We start from the raw sequence: 19,266 nt of genomic DNA, 5'->3' as shown, positions 1-19,266 counted from the left end.
ATTAGGGTAATATAACAAGTCTAAAATGTCCCACATATGCCATAGTGCCTCATGAATAAAATATTATTAATTTTTAGAGGAAAAAATAGACTTCTAAGTTAATTGCTATTTAATATAATTTGGTTTTCTAAGAAAATCTATCGAACAGTTTAAGTACACTTTATTTCTAAGAAATATAAATGCAGTCTTTATTAAAATTCAAATAAAAACATTTTACTCTTTTATGAAAGTGGCTTGATGCAGCAGAAAAAGTATAATAAGCTGTTCAAAAGTATGTATATTTTTGGATAAGCCTATATTTCCCTGTCTAAAATTCATCTTCATCTTTGCTATTTCCCAAGACTTAAAGTAAATAAATTAAAAATATCCCATGAAAAGCATTTTGTAAAATGCAGATGAATCTAACGTTGGAGAAAATAATTTTTAAAATGGAAAGTATCTTAAACACTATATTTCCACAAATTTTTGAAAATAAAAAGCATTGGGATTTATTGTTTGCATTAAGAGAAAAGGCATACCATTTTCAGCTCACCCTTTTTCTTCCATTTGGAACTTGGAAAGGAAGGCTGGCACATTAGCAAATATCTTGGATCATAAGGACAAGGGTTATACCAAAGAATAGTAGTAGAACGGGAACTCGAAGATGTCTCAGTCCTGGAAAACCTGGACTTTTAAGCCACTGTAATGTTGCATTTCTCGGTTATGCAGCCAAATCTCAGGTCAACTCTTAGGTTGCCTATTTTCAAATCATATTTTACAAAGTGGAATTCTCAATTAGTCAATAATGTCAATTACTTACAACCTTCTTAGTTTCTTGTCTTTAAGTATAATTACCATGTTTCATCACCCCAAGTATACATGGTTATTAAAATTCAGTCATTACTGTCTATAGTAATATAATAAGCAGAATTGGTGTCATTTTTCCTTACCAAATGTATTATTTGCCTATGTTTCTATCTCATTAATAACACATATTATGTAGTGAAAAAATTAATCCATATATATCTGTTGCAGCATTTTATTTCATTCATTTTGGCAAATAGTATAAATCACGGCCAGGAACTAAAGCCAGTTATTAAAGATACAAAGATAAACAAGAAGTAAACAAAGGAGAAAAAAAAAGCTGCTCCAAGAAACTTACAGCAGAAGAGCTAGACACACAGCGGACATATATGTTGTCTAATCTACCAACAACCATTCTCACTTGTCTCCTTCCCTGCCAACGGAGTCCCACATTCTTTTGGTACAGGTGGAATTACATTGATCTCAGGGAGGAAAGGCTGTTTACCTATTCCTAGGAGGAGAATGAAGATTAGTCTATGTCAGTCATAGTAATTTCATCATCCTTGGACAATTAGACGCCTAGGTGTGGGCATCTGATCCAGCTTCAGCTAAGGAGATACAAGTGGAGATCTATGGTGTTATTCTCCTGCCCTTCTGACCGGCACATTGATGTGATGCTGTTGCTGCAGCAGCTGTCTTGCATCCCCAAAGGAAAGGCCAAGAAAACTGCAGAGATGCTGCAATTCTAACACTATTGTTGTACCATCTTCAGGCATCTTGTTATAAGAAAAAAAGGCAGCCTGTTTTAGTTACTGATTTTCTGTTATTTGCACTCGATTTCATTTCTAATAGACACAAATAAATCTATTAGACAATATGTATGAAACAATATGCAATAGCTGCTATAATAGAGAATGAACACATACCTGGAGGAACAGAAAGAAAAATGTGCCTATGATTTAGATGGCCAAGAAGGCTGTATTAAAAAAAAGGTGGGGCTGGAACTTTGAGACAGAAATATTTTTCTGTGCCTAAAGTATAATGGCACATAAAGAGAAGTAGTGGAACATGAGAATGAACAGACAGGCAGAGACAGAACGATAGAAAGTCATGGAGATCATGGTAAGAATTGTGGATTTTACTTTATAGGAGATGGGGAGTCTTTGAAATATTTTCAACATGCTAATGATATTTTAAAATCACACAAAAATCCCATTTTGTGATTTACTAATATCACCCTGACACTATTTTGAAAAGGCCTCTGGTGGACAGGGTGGCAAAACATGTATAAGTAGATGAGAAAGACAAGGGGCTGAGCTAATAAACTAACTGGCAGCAAGGGAGAGGGAGAACTTAAGATTTGTAGACTTCTGCCTGACTGAATAACTTAGGCCCATTCATTGAGAGGGAGAATTCAGTAGGAACTCCAGGTCTGGGGTAAAGCTCTACTAAAAGATATTGAATGCAAAATGTCAGTGCGACATGTAGGTGGAGATTCCTAAAATGAAAATACAGAGGTCTGGATAAGCATTTCATACACAATTTGAGCAACACCAATGTCTGAGGGATAAGCACAGGAAAGAAAAAGGAGACTGAAAAGACAACTAGGCAAAGAGACACAATAAATAAAAATAATAGAGAAAATAATGTGTTGAATATCAAAGGAGAACATTCTCAAGCAGGTTAAATATTTCAGACAGGCCAAGTAAAATTAAGACTGAAGTATTCATCCTGCATTTGAGGATTAAGAAGCAGGTTGTTAATTAGCAAAATTAGCAAAACCTCCACTAGTCAATGACCGGTCCTCATTTTACTTGCTACTTTAGCAGCAGTAGTTGCCACTTTGGATCACAGTTGAATCCACCCTCCTGAAACATCTCTTTCACTTGCCTTTTAGAAAAGTGTTTTATTTTGATTCCCCTACTACTTCAGTGCCTTCTCCCCATTGTTTTTTTTTTTAATCTTTTTGTTTTGATTCCTTGTTATCTCCCTGAACTTCAAACTTTAGAACGTCCTAGGATCAGTCCTTAGATTTCTTCTCCACACCTGTTCTCTTGGTGATCCCATCCAGTTTTTGAAATTTAAATACCATACATACATTTACCCCCAAGTTTTTATCTTGAGTCTAATTCATATTTATAATTTCCTGTTTAACATCCCCACATGGATTTTAAATAGAATCTCAAATTTAAGTTATTAAAGAAAAAACTGTGATGTTCCCCACAAAATATGCTCCTACTTGTTTTTTTCTAATTCAGTAAATGGCCATCAATCTGACTACAGTAAATAGCTACTGATGACTGCTGCTATCGTTTGACTGCATCCTCTACATTTCATGTGTTGGAAACTTAATCCCCAATGTGGCAGCATTGAAACGTGGGACCTTTAAAATTGATTAGATCATGAGGGTTCTGCCCTTGTGAACAAATTAATCCATTCACGGATTAATGAATTAGTGGCTCAGTGGATTAGTAGGTTATCATGGGAGGGGAAGTGGTGGCATTATAAGAATAGGAAGAGACCTCAACAAGCATGTTAAGCATGTTAGCATGCTCACCCCCCTTGCCTTGTGATTCCCTGTACTGCCTTTGGACTCTTCAGAGTCCCGACCAGCAGGAAGGCTCTTAGGCTTTTACCAGATGTGGGCTCTTGACCTTGGACTCCTTAGCCTCTGTAATGGTAAGAAATAAACTTATTTTCTTTACAAGTTACCCAGTTTCAGGTATTCTTTTGTAAGCACCAGAAAATGTATGAAGACAACATATGTATATAGGTATAAAGAATAACTGATGTTTCCTTAATTTGATTCAATATGAATCACCTTCTGGTGATACAGACATTCCATTTGAGATATGTATGAGTGTGTATGTGTATGTTGACATTTTAGTAAAGACTATGTGTAAATTTTTAAAAGCATTAAGAAATAGAGACTATTTGCAGTACTGCTAATAAAAACTGGGTTTTATTTTTCCAATTCTAATACATTTCTTACTAGTTTACATTTCATTACTTACTTACTGATTAAACAGCCCCATGACAAAAGGAAATCAGTACATCAAAAAGATATCTCCACTCCCATGTTTACTGCAGCACTGCAGCACTATAGCCAAAATGTAGGATCAAACTTAAAGTCCATCAACAGATGAATGGATAAAGAAAATGTGTTATACATACACAATGAAATACTACTGAACCATAAAAAAATAAAATGCTGCCATTCATGACAACATAGATAAGCCTGGAAGACATGTTAAGTGAAATAAGCCAAGAACAGAAAGGTATAAATACTGTATGTTCTCACTCTTATGCAGAAGCTAAAAGAGTTGGTATCATACAACTAAAGAGTAGAATACTGCTTGTGAGAGGCCACAAAGGGTAGCAGGGTAGGGGAGATAAGAAAAGATGGATTAAATAATACAAAATTACAGCTATATAGAAGGAATAAGTTCTAGTGTTTTAAGCACTATAGGAAGACTATAGTTAATGATAATTTATTATATATTTTCAAATAGCCAGAAGAGAGGACTTTGAATGTTCCCAATACAAGAAATGATAAATATTTGAGGTGGCAGATATACTATCCTGATTTGATTACTCTATATTGCATATATCATAAATATGTGCTCCATAAAGACATATAACTATGTTTTAATGAACAAAATAAATTAATTAAAAAATGACAAAAAGCCCATGACAAAGATCAAAACATGAGTAGAACTGGAGAGATATGCAGCAAAATATAATTTTAATTGAAAATTATTATACTTTTATATTCCAGTTGAAGAAGTTTGTTCCCACAAGTTTCAAGATTCAAAGTTCTATTTTGTTCGTAGGTTCAATATGCCTGAGTCATCTGTACTATAAAGGCATACAAGTGTTCCAGGTTAAAATAGCATTTCTAGCAGATCCTGACAGAATCTCTTCCAACTTTCCACTTAAACACCATAATGAAGATTTGTTGTTTGCCTCCCCACCACCTCCATTCCCTTCTTTGTGCAATCACTACATTTGTATTTGATGATCCTCTCCTCTGCTTCGGTCCAGGTTTAGGTAAAATTCCAGTTCCTGAACTACAGCAGGTGATTCCAGTTTATACTTGTCATTTCCCGAGCCATTTTAATGGTTCAGTGATGGGAAAAAAGCTCAAATGTGTTTATTTATTTATTTATTATAAATGTTCAAACAGATTTATTTATAATAGCCAAAAACTAAAAACAACCCACTATCCATTAGTAGGCAAAGGGATTTAAAAAATGTATCCATATAATGTAATATTCTGCAGCAATAAGAAGGAATGAACTAGTGATACATGCAACAAATGCATAAATATCAAGATAATTATACTGAGTAGAATAATATAGGCAAAAAGAGTGCACAATGTATCATTCTATTTATAGAAAGTTCTAGAAAATGCAAACTAATATTTAGTGACAGAAAGCAATCAGTGGTTGCCTGGGTCAAATGTGTTTAATCTTGAAATTTAGGACTTCTATGGGCACTACTAGAAAAAGAAGCTTTCTCTTCTGTGGACTAAACCACAGGTAGTGTGAAATCAGAGATAATATAAGTTATTTTACTACCATGAGGAGATATGTAGAATTGCTTGAGGCTACTACCTGGAGCTTGAAAAAAGCCAGCACAGTAGAGAGGGGCTGAGTCACAATGACATCAGTTTAACACTGAAGCTAGTTATGAACGATACATACAATCATCCAACTCTATACTTAGATTTTTTTTTAAGTTACATGAACTAGTAAAATGAGTGTATTTTCTGTTGCCTACAACTAAAAGAACCCTACGTGGCAATTATCACAGGAAAAATACACCAAAAAACTCATAGTCACACATAAAATAAGGTCTCAGCATCAACGACGTTTTAATCTGAGAGGAATTTCCTCTAAACACTAAGGTACTATAATCGGTGTCATAGGTACTATGTGAAAAGAACTACAGAGTGTCATAGATGGACCATCCACAATGCTGCTAGAAATTTTAGAAGCCTTTCTCCCAGGACGTATGTGTAAATGTACATTGTCATTGCCTCATTAAATGCCCCCAATTTAGAAAAACAAGATCAATGTCAACCAGAAAGTAACAAAGCTATTAAACCATGCATGGCCTGGGAGCTGTAGTACTGTCTTTCTCATTTCCATCATGTACCTTTTCTATCCTTCTTCACTCATCTTCACTCAGTCCATGACCCCCGCCCTTATATTTACTCAGTGACTACAGCTCTCAGAAAAAAAAAAAAAAAAAAAATTGGGCGAAAAAGTGAGATAAGACAATAGTACTATACTCTAAGGAAGTGTAGCTCTTTAGCAATATATTATAGGTGGAAGCAAAAAGTATTTTTATTTTTTTCATGTATTTCCCCATTGACTGAGTCAATGCAGAAAGGAGAAAATTCCATCTCAGGAAAAAAGAATCTACTAGATAATAGAAAGTCTGCTAGACAATGCCTATTAGATTAGGATATTGACATAGATTTCTATCAATGTTGATATAAGAAGGAGATTTGACATTGATCAAATAGTGATATAATTGATCCAGTATCCAAGAAGAAAGAGTTTGGGGCCTGCAGAAACCTACACATTCTGTGTTTTGGTAATCAGTAGCCTATATGGGCCGCCTCTCATTCTGGAGTAGGAATGAGCATACTATCAGCTAAGGTAAAGAGGCTGCAGGATGAGATGGCTAAAATAGTGATTATGAAAAAAAGAAAAGACAACAGCAGAATAAAAATCCACATTAAAGAGCAATAAAGAGCCAAACTGAAATTGCAAAAAAAAATCATATCAATGATTCAGAGAACAAAGTGAAAAAACTCTTCCAAAACACTGGAAAATAAGAGATTTTTTAAAATTTAGAGAAATTGAAAGATACAGTATACAAGGAATGAAACCTCAAACTAAAATATTAAAAAAATTTTTAGAAAAAGCTAAAGCACAAGTAAAACTGCAGAAACAAAAACAACAATCTGAGATGCAGCCAAAAAAAAGAAAAAAAAACAAAACAACAACTCATTTACTGGGTTTAAAAAAACTCTAAATAGGCAGATCAAAAGTGCTTTTGTTTTAAGCAATATACATATTTTGCTTAAATATATACATACAGATACACATATTTTGCTTAAATATATATATATATATGTAAACATACAGTTAACTATCCATACCTAGGTATATTAAGGTAAATTCAAGGCTAATTTATTTCTTTACACTCTAATGAGCAACTAAGAAGAATTTTGTAAAAATACTATGTACAAGCAGAAAAAAACAGATTGGCATCATTTTTCACCACTGCACAAAATTCCCAAATTCAGTGATATAATAACTTTATTAAACTGAAGAACTATAGTGGTCTCACTTTTTTTTTCCTTTTTTGAGCCAGGGTCTCACTGCAACACTCAGGCTGGGGTGCAGTGTCCCGATCATAGCACACTCAAGCCTCAAACTCCTGAGCTCAAGTGATCTTCTTGCCTCAGCCTCCTGAACTGAGACTACAGCACACACTAACACTCTTGGCTAATTTCTTTTTCTTTTTCTTTTTTGTAGACATAGGGTGTCACTATGTTGCCCAAGCTGATCTTGAACTATCCTCAAGTGACCCTCCTGCCTCAGCCTCCCAAAATGCTGATCTCACTCTTCTATAATTTGCCAAAGTATCATACATGAGTGAAGGGAAAACAAACAGAAAGACATTCTCATACTGGAAAGATTTAGAAGGCAATTTACACAAGTATTCTTCTTAAAGAATTATTTGAACAAAATTACAGTCTTTTTAAAAATGAATCAAAACAAAGAGCTCAAATATGGAAGTTAATGTAATTTTTAAAATGTATTAAGCAAAGAAACCGGAATATGGTTATGAAAATGGAAATGACAAAGTAATGATTGAAAGAGAAGGCAGACAACCTAAAATGTTCATTATCAAAACTTTAAAATCTTATATTGTTTTCCTAGGTACTAGAACTTAGGAGAAGAATAGAAGAAAACAAAGATATGGTAAATTTCTCATTTAACAAAGGTAATCAGTAGACACAATTTGCTTCCTGATATTTAGGGAAAAATCGACTCACAATATTAGAAATTGACCCAGTCATCTTATAATTAAAAAAACATGAAATCACAAAAATTATGAAATGAAATCTTGAATTTTATTATTTTTGTTAAAATATATCATAAACTTGAAAGAAAAAACTGGAAAAAATATTAACATATACATAAAACATCTTAATATGAAAAGAGTAGTTATAAATCAATCATTTGATAAAGTCTATGTAGTTAATTTAAAAGGCATGTCAGAGTTATGTTTCTGCATTTAAAAATTAATATATATATACATATACACATTAAAAACTAAAAGAATATACAGCTCAAGGTAAATATTTGGCTATTTCTAGATGGTAAAATTTGGGGAAGTTTATTATTCCATTGACTTTTTAAACTTTCAGTAATCACTGCACAATTTACTCATCCACTCAATAAATACTTATTGAGCAATAACTATGTGCTAGGCAAGGATAGAAAAAAAAAAGCATTAAAAAAAAATCCTGTGTGCCCAGAGCTTTTCTTCTTGTAGCAGGGAATAACAAAATTAACACAGGGGCTCGTGTATTTAATCCCAGTGCTTGGGGAGGATAAGATTGGAGAATCACTTGAGGCCAGGAGTTCAAGCCCAGCCTGGGCAACACAGCAAGACCCTATATCTACAAAAATACAAAAATCAGCCATGCGTGGTGCATGTACCTCTAGTCCCAACTACTCACGAGGCTGAGGTGTGAGGACCACGTGAACCCAGGAAATCGAGGCTGCAGTGACCTATGATCATGCCACTGCACTCTAGCCTGGATGACAAAGTGAGACTCTTGTCTTTTTTTAAAAAAACGAAATTAGCAAAACAAATAAGTAAATTATATATATAAATATGTATGTATATGTGTAGTATATGTCACAATTATCTTGAGTTATATATATCTCTCCCCCAAGACAATTTGTGGAATAGAGAAAAATAAAAATAATGGAGGGAAAAGGGAAAAGGAGTTCTGGTGACAGAGCTCACATTGTAATTTTTGTAAAAGATAGCACAGGAAGGCCTCATAGGTGATACCGAGCAGGCATTTGAAGGAAAGCAAAATATATCATCTGGTGAAAAAATCTTGCTAAAAAGAGGGAGCACAAAAATAAAGACTCTGAGATGTGTTTCTGGGAATGTCCGAGAAATAGTAAGAAAAATCAATAAAAAGTACCTAAAAATGTCTATTAAAAGGTCAGCATTTTATACCAGGATGCAGAGATTCAAGGTAGTTTTGTTAAACTCACTTTTATACTCTTCTGAATTGTGTTTAATTTTTCTGTAATGGAAATGTATTGCCTTTATTACTAAAAAATAAAACCCTAAAAACACATTGTTGAAATGTCAGTATTTAAAATGTAAATATACTGTATGCTCAGAGCTATGCAAAAAATATGTGTTCTCATATAATCCATAGGTGCTTACTTTGGAAAACATCTGGAAAATGCAGAAAACTGAAAGGAATTTTTAAAAAATCATCCATTGGCCCACTAACTTGAGCTCTTCTTGTCTGTATCCATAATTCTAAATGAGCATTATTCTCATTGTGGTATGTAGCATCATACATTATCAAGGATAAATAGGATTTCAAAAATCTCTTAATCAGTGTATCTCAAAGTGTGGTTCTCAAGTATTTTGCATCAGAATTAACTCAGATACTTGCTAAAAATTCAGACTTGTGAATCACATCCCAACTCTAATAAATGAGAACCTTGGAGTGGAGCTTTTCAATATCACTCTTGGACAATTTAAATGCATAGTAAGGCTTAAGAACTACTGGCCTAGTTCAATGACTATAAAGATAAGTTGGAAGAAAAACTGCCTCTGGTATCTTCTGTCTGAGATGAATCTCTGAAATGTCTAGTTTACCTTTTACATGCTTGAGTTTACCTGAGCATTTCTGAGTTTACCTTTCACATGCTTGGCAGGCAGTGTTATATCAAATCATGATGTTCTTAAAAGCTTAGAAGACAAAATAGGTCACAAGTACAGTATTAGCCTACATTAAAATCCTGCATTAGGTAGCAAGTAGAGAAGAATAAGGTCATTATGGCAGTTCTAGTTTGGACCCACAAAATGACCACTTATACCAGTATGAATTCCATCTTGGTCAACAAAACACAGGAGTTATACGTAAGACCAAACACTGAACGTCAAAAGAGCAAGACACTGATTCAAAGATATGGAAAGATGAATGGAGTTACCTTTATTATCTATTTACATATATTTTTATACTTTCCTCCATTTTAGCCATGAAAATGAAAATTATATGGATTTGAATCCTGGAACTAGACTTACCCAGATGCTTAGAGGATTACAGAATCTTTTGTGCTGCAACATGGAAATAATTTTTGATTTGATCAAAGAAGTAATCCACGTCTACTTCAACAGGCTCACTCATATACTCTCAATGTGACCATTCTGAGAGAGGTATCCAAAGAATAATAGAAAAGGGAGAGGCCAGGCGTGGTGGCTCACGCCTGTAATCCCAGCACTTTGGTAGGCCAAGGTGGGCCGAGGTCAGGAGTTCCAGATCAGCCTGACCAACATGGTGAAACCCCGTCTCTACTAAAAATACAAAAGTTAGCCGGGAGTAATGGCCTGCGCCTGTAATCCCAGCTACTCAGGAGGCTCAGGCAGGAGAATTGCTTGAATCTGGGAGGCAGAGGTTGCAATGAGCCTAGATCGTGTCATTGCACTTCAGCCTGGGTGACAGAGTGAGAATCCATCTCAAAAAAAAAAAAGAGAGAAAAGAAAAAAGAAAAGGGAGAGACCACATATTTTCAAGTATAAACTAAGAATTTTTGAAGTGAATATTCCATTGCAAGAACACTATGAAAGGAAATAAGTAAGTATTTGTCATAAAAAGATACAAGATTATTTCTTCAGTAGGGTGTGGCAAAAAGTATACCCCTATTTTTATAAATAGAATTACTGCTCATTAAAAAGAAAGACTTGAGGAACTCTGCCATAAGTTGCTACGTAATCCTCAGGACCCTCGCTCCCCTTCTAATTAACCTGGTTTGTGAGTTGGGTTTTGTATGTGAGTTTTTGAAGCAGGATGAGCCTTCATGCTCATCTGTCTGTCAAACTTAGGATTCCCCATTTGGCATAAAGTCACTTAATGCTGGCATATTCATGTTCTGGGAAAAGACGTTAAAAATTATTTTGGCAAGTCAATTTGGGAAAACCAGCAAAGATAATCAAATGGATGCTTAGAAGCTTGAATATTAAAAAAACAAAACAAAAACAAAAACAGGGCCAGGCACAGAGGCTTATGTATCCCAGGACTTTGGCAGGCCAAGTTGGGTGGATCGCTTGAGCCCAGGAGTTCCAGACCAGCCTGGGCAACATAGTGAGATGTCTTCTCTACAAAAAGTAAAAAAAAAAAAAAAAATTAACCAGTAGTGGTGGTGCATGCCTGTAGTCCCAGCTACTCAGAAGGCTGATATGGGGGGATTGATTGAGCCTGGGAGTTCGAGGCTGCAGTGAGCCATGATCACACCACTGCAGTCCAGCAGGAGACCTTGTCTCAGAAGAAAAAAAGAAAAGAAAAAAGAAGTGGTAAAAAAGGGAAAAAAGGATTTACATAAACTAACTAAACTTGAAACTTTCTTCAATATATGCATTCAATATATTGACAGAGGCCTGAAATAAGTCTGATTTTAATTTGCTAAGTAAAGGGCTATATTACCTAAGGCAGGGCCCGGGCACAGATCTGATAGGTTAGTAATCTACATATCAGTCTGCCTAAGTCAAATATTATGCTCTTAGCTAACATAAAATTCCCCCTAAACATGAGCTAATGAATTAATTTTGAAGGTGAGACATTATGCCCAAAAAGCTACTATTGATACACAAATGTTAATGAAACGTATCCACTATTATATTTTCAGGAATAAATTCATTTATTTAGTAGTTCATGGTACTCCCAAGTAAAGCTTCAGAAGTAGAATAGTACATGAACATTACTAGCTCAAGAGGCGATCAAGTTGCCAAGAGACTTGGTCGCCTGTTGAGCTCATAATGTTCATGTCCCATTCACCTGCATGGCATAAAGTACTCGGTATCAGTACTTCTCAAACTCCACGATGCATAAAAATCACTTGAGGCTTGTTAAAACACAGAATCCTGAGCCCCTCCCTCAGAAATTCTGATTTGGTAGGGACCTGGCCTAAAAATATGCATATCTAACAAAGTCCCAAGAGATGCTGATGCTGCTAGTCTAAGGTACACTTTGAGTAACAGTGCTATAAGTAGCATCTATACCAAAGTGGGAGAAAGCCTAAGAAGTAAATGCATTCAACCTTACAGTTGTACCTAAGGGTAACCATAATCTAGGCTTCAGATATAACTTCCAAAAGCATCTTATTTCTAAAATACTTAACATTTAATTTTAGGTGTGATGGCTACTTATGTACCATGGAGTGCATTGGGATAAGAAATTTCTAAGGTAACCAGATCTCAAATCACAAATGACTTTGCAGCAAATCTTACATTAATAAGCAAACCAATAAATTATGTAAGTATTGGGAAAATAACTTTTAACTAGCAGTTTAAGTAAACTTTCTATATGATGAGACCAAAACACATGCATATTGTTTATTAACTACAATTATTTTAACCACACGAAAATGATTTAGACCTTAACTATTTAAACTTTTAACTTGAAGAAATACAATATAAGAAGAAATATAAGAGAAAACCATGTTTGTGATACATACTGTAGCTCTTTAGAGAGGGAGCACAAAGCTGAGTGTCAGAGCCCGAGGTTCTAAGCCAGCTTTTCCCTTATTAATTTTGAGAACATAATTTTTATGCATTTAGTGTCCTCATTAACAAAATAACGATGTTAGAGTAACTGGTCTTAAGGATCCTTCTATCATAAATTCCAAAATGACCCCTTCAAACCTATTTACCTTAAAAATAAAATGTTGCATAACTCTTTTCATTAAAAGTCACCCGTAATGTTTTATCTTAAAGAATCAAATCTAATTAAATGTTAGCTATTTCTTATTAACCAACTATTCATTTTTTGAGACTCCACGTGGAGCTGTTTGTATTGTAATGAAGGGTTTTTTTAATAACACATTAAACACGAGTGCTTTGTGTAATAAAAATTATTTTCTACTTTCCAATTTGAAAGTAAGTTTTTGTGTGTGCGTAATATGAAATTGAAGTTACTATACATCACTGTAAATGAGTCTGCCTGGGATACTGGTACATGCTTACAACTAAAAAAAATGTGAAGAATCTGGAAGAAGAAAAAATAAACCTAAGCATAAGAAAAATTGTGTAAGGACCTCTATCTTGAGTTCTCTGTCTCAGAATATTGGAATGTACAAAACAAGTATTGACTGTTATAACATCTTCAGTGACACATGGAAATTTATTTCTTACACTTTGCTAGAGAATTTATCTGAACATGACAATTATCAATCATCGTTATCATAGCAAATAACATTGATAAATTACCTCCTGTATTATCTTAATTATAGATTTATATTACTCTCTTTCTAAGGTACATTTTTTAAATTAGAATGTAGAATTACAGAATTCCATAGGACAGTTTACTGAACAATGCTTTGTAAGTACATTTAACATAATAAAAAGTAAGACTTTTATCAATATATATAAAAATTATTTTCCTCAAGTAGCTGATAATGTGACATCTGGAAGGCAGGTGCCAGCTGTGGCTCCAATATCAAGTTCTTTTTTTTTTCTTATAAAATCTAGCCTATTTGAAATGTTTGACTAGTCACTGAAATTATACCTGTCTAGTCACTGAAATCAGATAAAAACAACTTGAACTCTGTCTTCTAATGTGACAGCCCACGCTTTAAGCATGGGAACTTTTCAAATCTTTCTAATTAATCGTGATGGGAATTTTTCTTTTACTATACAAAGCTGATCATTTTATATTATTTCTACCAATTTTTATTACCAAAGTTGCAAGTCCTTCGTGAACATTTTAAGTAAACTCAAATAAGAAAAATGTTTTTCTCTAGGTTTTGTTTCCTTATAGATTCTTTGGGAGAATTTCTAAAATTCTCTTCAGGTATCCGTATCCAATTTCTTGCTCACAAATTTCAAGGAATAATTTTATCAACAATGAAAGAATAATCACGATACTATTTTAACAGGATAAAGCACAGTCTTGGGTATCAAAAAGTACCAACCAAATCTTGAGTTTCATATGTTTCTGATACAAAAGAAAAGGAGCATGAATTAATAAAAAATTCCTTCCAATATCCTTCTTTTTTTCTTTTTCTTTTCTTTTTTTTAATTTTTTTGACATTGTCTTGCTCTGTCTCCCAGGCTGGCGTGCAGTGGTGCAATCTCAGCTCACTGCAACCTCTGCCTCCTGGGTTCAAGAGATTCTCACGCCTCGGCCTGCCAAGTAGCTGGGATTACAGATGTGCACCACCACGCCCAGCTAATTTTTGTAGTTTTAGTACAGACGGGGTTTCACCACGTTGGCCAGGCTGGTCTCAAACTCCTGCCCTCAGGTGATCCGCCTGCCTCGGCCTCCCAAAGTGCCGAGATTACGGGTATGAGCCACCGCACCCAGCCTATCCTCATATGATTTCTATAAATTAATATAATTTCGATGAAATCTCTGTTCCTGAAGACACACTGGAAGATACATGACTTCACTTTAGTATTTCCATCTGTTCAATGGAACAGGTATACAAAATGTAAAATGAGATAATTCAGCAGTTGTCAAAAGTAGCAATGATGCTTCCATATACATAATTATCATGAATAGCTGGGTAAACTCTAAGTATTCAGTATTACAATTCAGTAATCTGATAAAGTGTTACCTTTCTTGCATGTTAGATTTCAAAGAAATTCTGGAATATAGGACGAAAATGTGAATCCTTCAAAACTGTTAGAATTACATTTTAGTCGTCATTAAAGTATTTAGAAAACAAAATCAGGTACTCTGGAGAATTTACACATTTCATTAATAGTGACAACCTAATCATTCATGTTGGACTTCTAGTATCCATCAGAGTAAAACAATAAAACAAACAAACAAACAGAAACCTGTTCCTAAACTTCTCCGAGTAATTAAAAAACTGCCACTGGCCCTGACCCTCCTTTCCCAGACTAAAGGATACAAGATAGAGTCTGTAGAAAACGGCAACAACAAAAGCAATCTAGCCCTAGTCTCCCCTCTACTGGGAGCATTGTTTTTCTGGCCTAAATTAATTTATGGCTTTCTAATCCATGGAATTATTATGTGACTAATGGGTAACTTAAAAATATTTAGAACACCACTATTTATCATTAGAAATAAGAAGAATAAAGAATGTTAAAACTTTCAAGTAAGCATATTTAACGTCTTTTTCAGATGTCCACAGTTCTTTAAGCAGTTCTATTAATATCAACACAAGAGAAAGTCAGAACAATGTAAACAATAACATTCAACTAGTTATTTTTACATAATTAAGTTTGTGGAACTCAAGAGCTTTACTTTCCATATATGCCCTTTGAAATAAGTCATTGTTCTAAAACTTCCCAGGAACTCTAAAGCTACCATTTGTAACATTAATCTCCAAACAATGGAGTAAAGGATGTTTCCCAAAATATTAATGAATTGACAACTTTTCAAAAGCACTTAATAACTATATTTAATTTCAGATCATAGGAGGGGAAAGGTTCTCAGATCACCTATCTCAGATGTCTGCCTTCAAAACAGTTAGATATAACTATATCCATTTTCTTGAACACTTAGGCCAGTGAAGCAGAATCTCAAAAGGATGTAAGAGTGCTTTCTCCATAGAGTTTGTAATCACCATCCGCCCAGGATCAGCTCCTGGCAAGCCGGGTAATGATAAGGCATAAATCTACAAATAAATTAATGCTTAAACTCTTGTGGAGTTCAAATTTATAAATTCTCATAAATTCATTGTCATCTATTTTCTAATTTTTACAACGCAGAAATGTTATTGGAGCGCTAAGAATGGCAACTATAATCTCACATTGTTGGGCTTTGGCCGTTTCATATCCTTTTATAACGAACTTGTGTTTTTTTGATAGTTTTCTCTAAAGGGTATTTATGAAAGATTCAGAAATGTAGTATCTCTCTTCAACCCTTGTTAAATATGTATAGTATGTATATGTATATATTAATATGCAAAATAACTTATTTTTGATACATGGTCGGACTTTTCATTACTTTTCATTCAAGTCAATTGCTTTAATATAGTAAAAAAGTCTCCTTAAATTGTCTGTTCCTTTCAATCTTTGCAAGCAAAACAAGTCTGTTTTTGGAGAGGGAAGGACAGCAAAGATTCTATTTTACGATATACTTAATACATAGTATACCTGTCTTACATCCAATGCCGTCTTTTTTCTGGAACGCATTTCCTTTTTACTCAAACCTTCCTTAGTACAACCCTACTAATAAGACCATCTTCAAAGGGGTAAATGATCTATACAGAAGTGTCTGGCCGGCGGAGGGATGAGAACAGCAATCTAGGCTCTAGACATATACTTAATAGCCATGAAAATAAAACAATGTCCTTCGAAATGTCCATAGTTTACACTGCAATGGTAGTTTAGATACATAAATATTCGCTGCTTGCTGTGCCTTGTAAGAATCAGGTGTGTGGCTCTAAAACTCAGGTGATTATCTCCTTAGGCACCATGGTGTGCAAAGCCCTGCAGGACGTACATCACCCTGGTCCGCGATCACAGGGAGGTGAGAGCCCCTCTCGCATGACGCCGCGACAGTTCAAGCATCACCCTCTTCAAGCCTGAGCTTGCCTTGCTATCTCTGTGGCCCCACCGGCTTCTTACCTGGAGGAGGAGGCGGCTGCAGCGGCGGACAGCGGAAGGTGCTGAAGCCGGCGGGCGCAGCTGCGAGGCGAGCACTGCCAACGCGCGGACCCGCCCCGCCCTCCCTGCCTGCTCGCCCCGGGCACCCGGGGGCGGGGCGGCCGGGCCCGCGGGCTCCGAGGGGCGGGAAGCGGGCTCCGCAAGCCCCAGCGCTGAGCCACGATGGGAGGCGCCGCGAGCCCGCTCTCCAGGGTCAGCCCCAGAGGCCCACGTGACAGCCACACAGGTCGCTGATTGGAGCGCCCGGGAGGGGGAGGCGGAAGTGGCTCGTGACCCCTGGAGACTAGGCTGAGGGAGAAGTGGTTACCTGGCAACAGAGAAAGTGTGCTGAAGACGCAGCTCCTCCGTACTGGAGCGAGGCTTTGGGCAGAGGGTTTGCACTGAGCTGAAAGTGGAGGAAAACGGTGAACCACCAGCGTTCTCACCACCTAACACATTTTATAGCGAGTCTGCACTTTCTAGGAAAATGAGTCAAATACACAATAAGTCAGTCATCCTGTCTCTTTCTTGAGGGACCTGGAGGAGGGACTTGAACCATTGCCTGCAATGTGAGTACAGAATGCTGTCTCGCCTGCACTTCATTATTGTCTGATTGGGCCCAAGAAGGTCTGTGGGAGAGCTCAATGGATAAGATTATTTGTTTATATTAATCGAGTTGTATGTGGTTAATGTATCTGCCTTCACAAAACTGACATTTTCCCTGTGGGATCTGGTTGAATGGAAATGCTGGGTGTTGTCATTCCCACAGGATTCTTCACATCTCTGAAATATCTTCACTACCTGTGGCCTTTATCCAACACACTAGAGAGAATAAGCCTCCATATACTCGAAACAAAGTGTATTTAATGACATCTATCAAGAATTAATTGGCCGGGCGCGGTGGCTCACGCTTGTAATCCCAGCACTTTGGGAGGCCAAGGCGGGCGGATCACGAGGTCAGGAGATCGAGACCACGGTGAAACCCCGTCTCTACTAAAAAAAAAAAAATACAAAAAATTAGCCGGGCGTGGTGGCAGGCGCCTGTAGTCCCAGCTACTCGGAGAGGCTGAGGCAGGAGAATGGCGTGAACCCGGGAGGCGGAGCTTGCAGTGAGCCGAGATTGCGCCACTGCACTCCAGCCTGGGCGACAGAGCGAGACTCTGTCTCAAAAAAAAAAAAAAAAAAAAAAAGAATTAATTATATTCCACTCTAAATAGTTAATAAATGAATGGTCGACCTCAACCAGAGAAAGTCCCTGGGCCTAATTCCTACCCTCCTATGCAGTACATTTTAATGCTCTTTTTTCCAAAATATTCTCTGCAGAGACGAGTACCTACCACAGCACTCAATATCCTATATTGTAAATTAAAATTTACTTAAATGTTGGATTTCCATATAAAGAATAAACTTGTTAAAGTTAAAATCAGTTCTTACAACTCCGTCCCCTATATTCTAACGAAGTATCTGATGAATAGCAGGTCTTCAATAAATGCTTGATGGATAGATGGATAAAGAAAGAAAGAAATTAGCACATAATCTACCAGAGAAAGTATAAGGGCAATAACTAAATATAACTCAATGTGTTAAGTACTAAAATAGGGTTATATAAAAGTGCTATGAGATGATTTCAGATAAGGGAGGCAGAACTTTTTTTTCCAAGGTATTCAGGGAAGCTTTCAATATGATTAGTATTTGAGCAGGGACTTATAAATAGGTAGAATTTCACCTGATAAAAAAGGGGCAAATGTATACTATGCAGCAGGAGCAGCACTGCCAAAAGCATAAAGTGGGAAAAAATGAACGATTGATGTAAATAAATTTGATGTTTTTGCCTTCTCTGGAGTTGGAGATGTGAATCCAAAGATAAGAAGGAAGATGGAAATTGGCAAAAGACTATACTACAAAAATAAGAAAACTAGATTGAGAAAGATGCAAAATTCTATATATGGGTTAGGCTTTAACCTCTAAACCAAAGGAAGAGATTGAAGTTTATAAAATCAGTGCTTTTTCATCAAGAAAGACACCTTGGAAACATTGGAGATACATGGGATGCAGGGAGATGAAGAGCGTGGTCTGTTAGGAGAAAAATTCAGTAGTTCATGGGAAAAGATGCTGATGACCTGAGTTAAGACAATGAAAATAAAAATAGCGAAGAGGGAAAATCACAAGAAACATTTCTGTGAAAACAGTCTATAGTTTTCATTCATGACTAATATTTGCTAGGTATAGTGCTGAATAGTCACTGGTGTACATGAAGAGAAAATGTTGTTGAAGATACAATGCCTAGCTTGGTCCATCGGTTGGACGGAAAAAATCTTTTATGTTTATTTTGCTCATAATGGCTCCAGCTCTCCAGTTAAGAAACATAAAACTGGCTGGGCATGGTGTTTCACGCCTGTAATCTCAGCACTTTGGAAGGCCGAGGTGGGCGGATCACCTGAGGTCAGGAGTTTGAGGCCAGGGTGGCCAACATGGTGAAATCCCGTTCCTACTAAAAATACGAAAATTAGCCGGGCGTGGTGGCGGGCACCAGTACTCCCAGCTCCTCGGGAGACTGAGGCAGGAGAATGGAGTGAACCCGGA

General features: G+C 36.1%; 1 protein-coding gene across 5 annotated transcripts in view; it reads right to left on the bottom strand.

Annotated features, from left to right (window-relative positions):
* WDR17 (WD repeat domain 17) overlaps positions 1-16,905 on the bottom strand; it is a 112,735-nt gene extending 95,830 nt beyond the window's left edge. For 4 of the 5 annotated variants that reach the window (XM_030816340.1, XM_030816342.1, XM_030816343.1 and 1 more), the window contains exon 1: positions 16,666-16,744. The gene's annotated coding sequence lies outside the window, so the exon portion shown is untranslated. Of the gene's footprint in view, positions 1-16,665 lie in introns of all 5 variants that reach the window. The other variant, XM_003276667.3, reaches the window with a different exon arrangement.
* Positions 16,906-19,266: the final 2,361 nt, after the last annotated feature.

This window comes from Nomascus leucogenys, chromosome 7b (assembly GCF_006542625.1).
Source record: "Nomascus leucogenys isolate Asia chromosome 7b, Asia_NLE_v1, whole genome shotgun sequence".
Classification (NCBI taxonomy): Eukaryota; Metazoa; Chordata; class Mammalia; order Primates; family Hylobatidae; genus Nomascus; species Nomascus leucogenys.
This window is presented reverse-complemented; position numbering and strand designations above follow the sequence as displayed.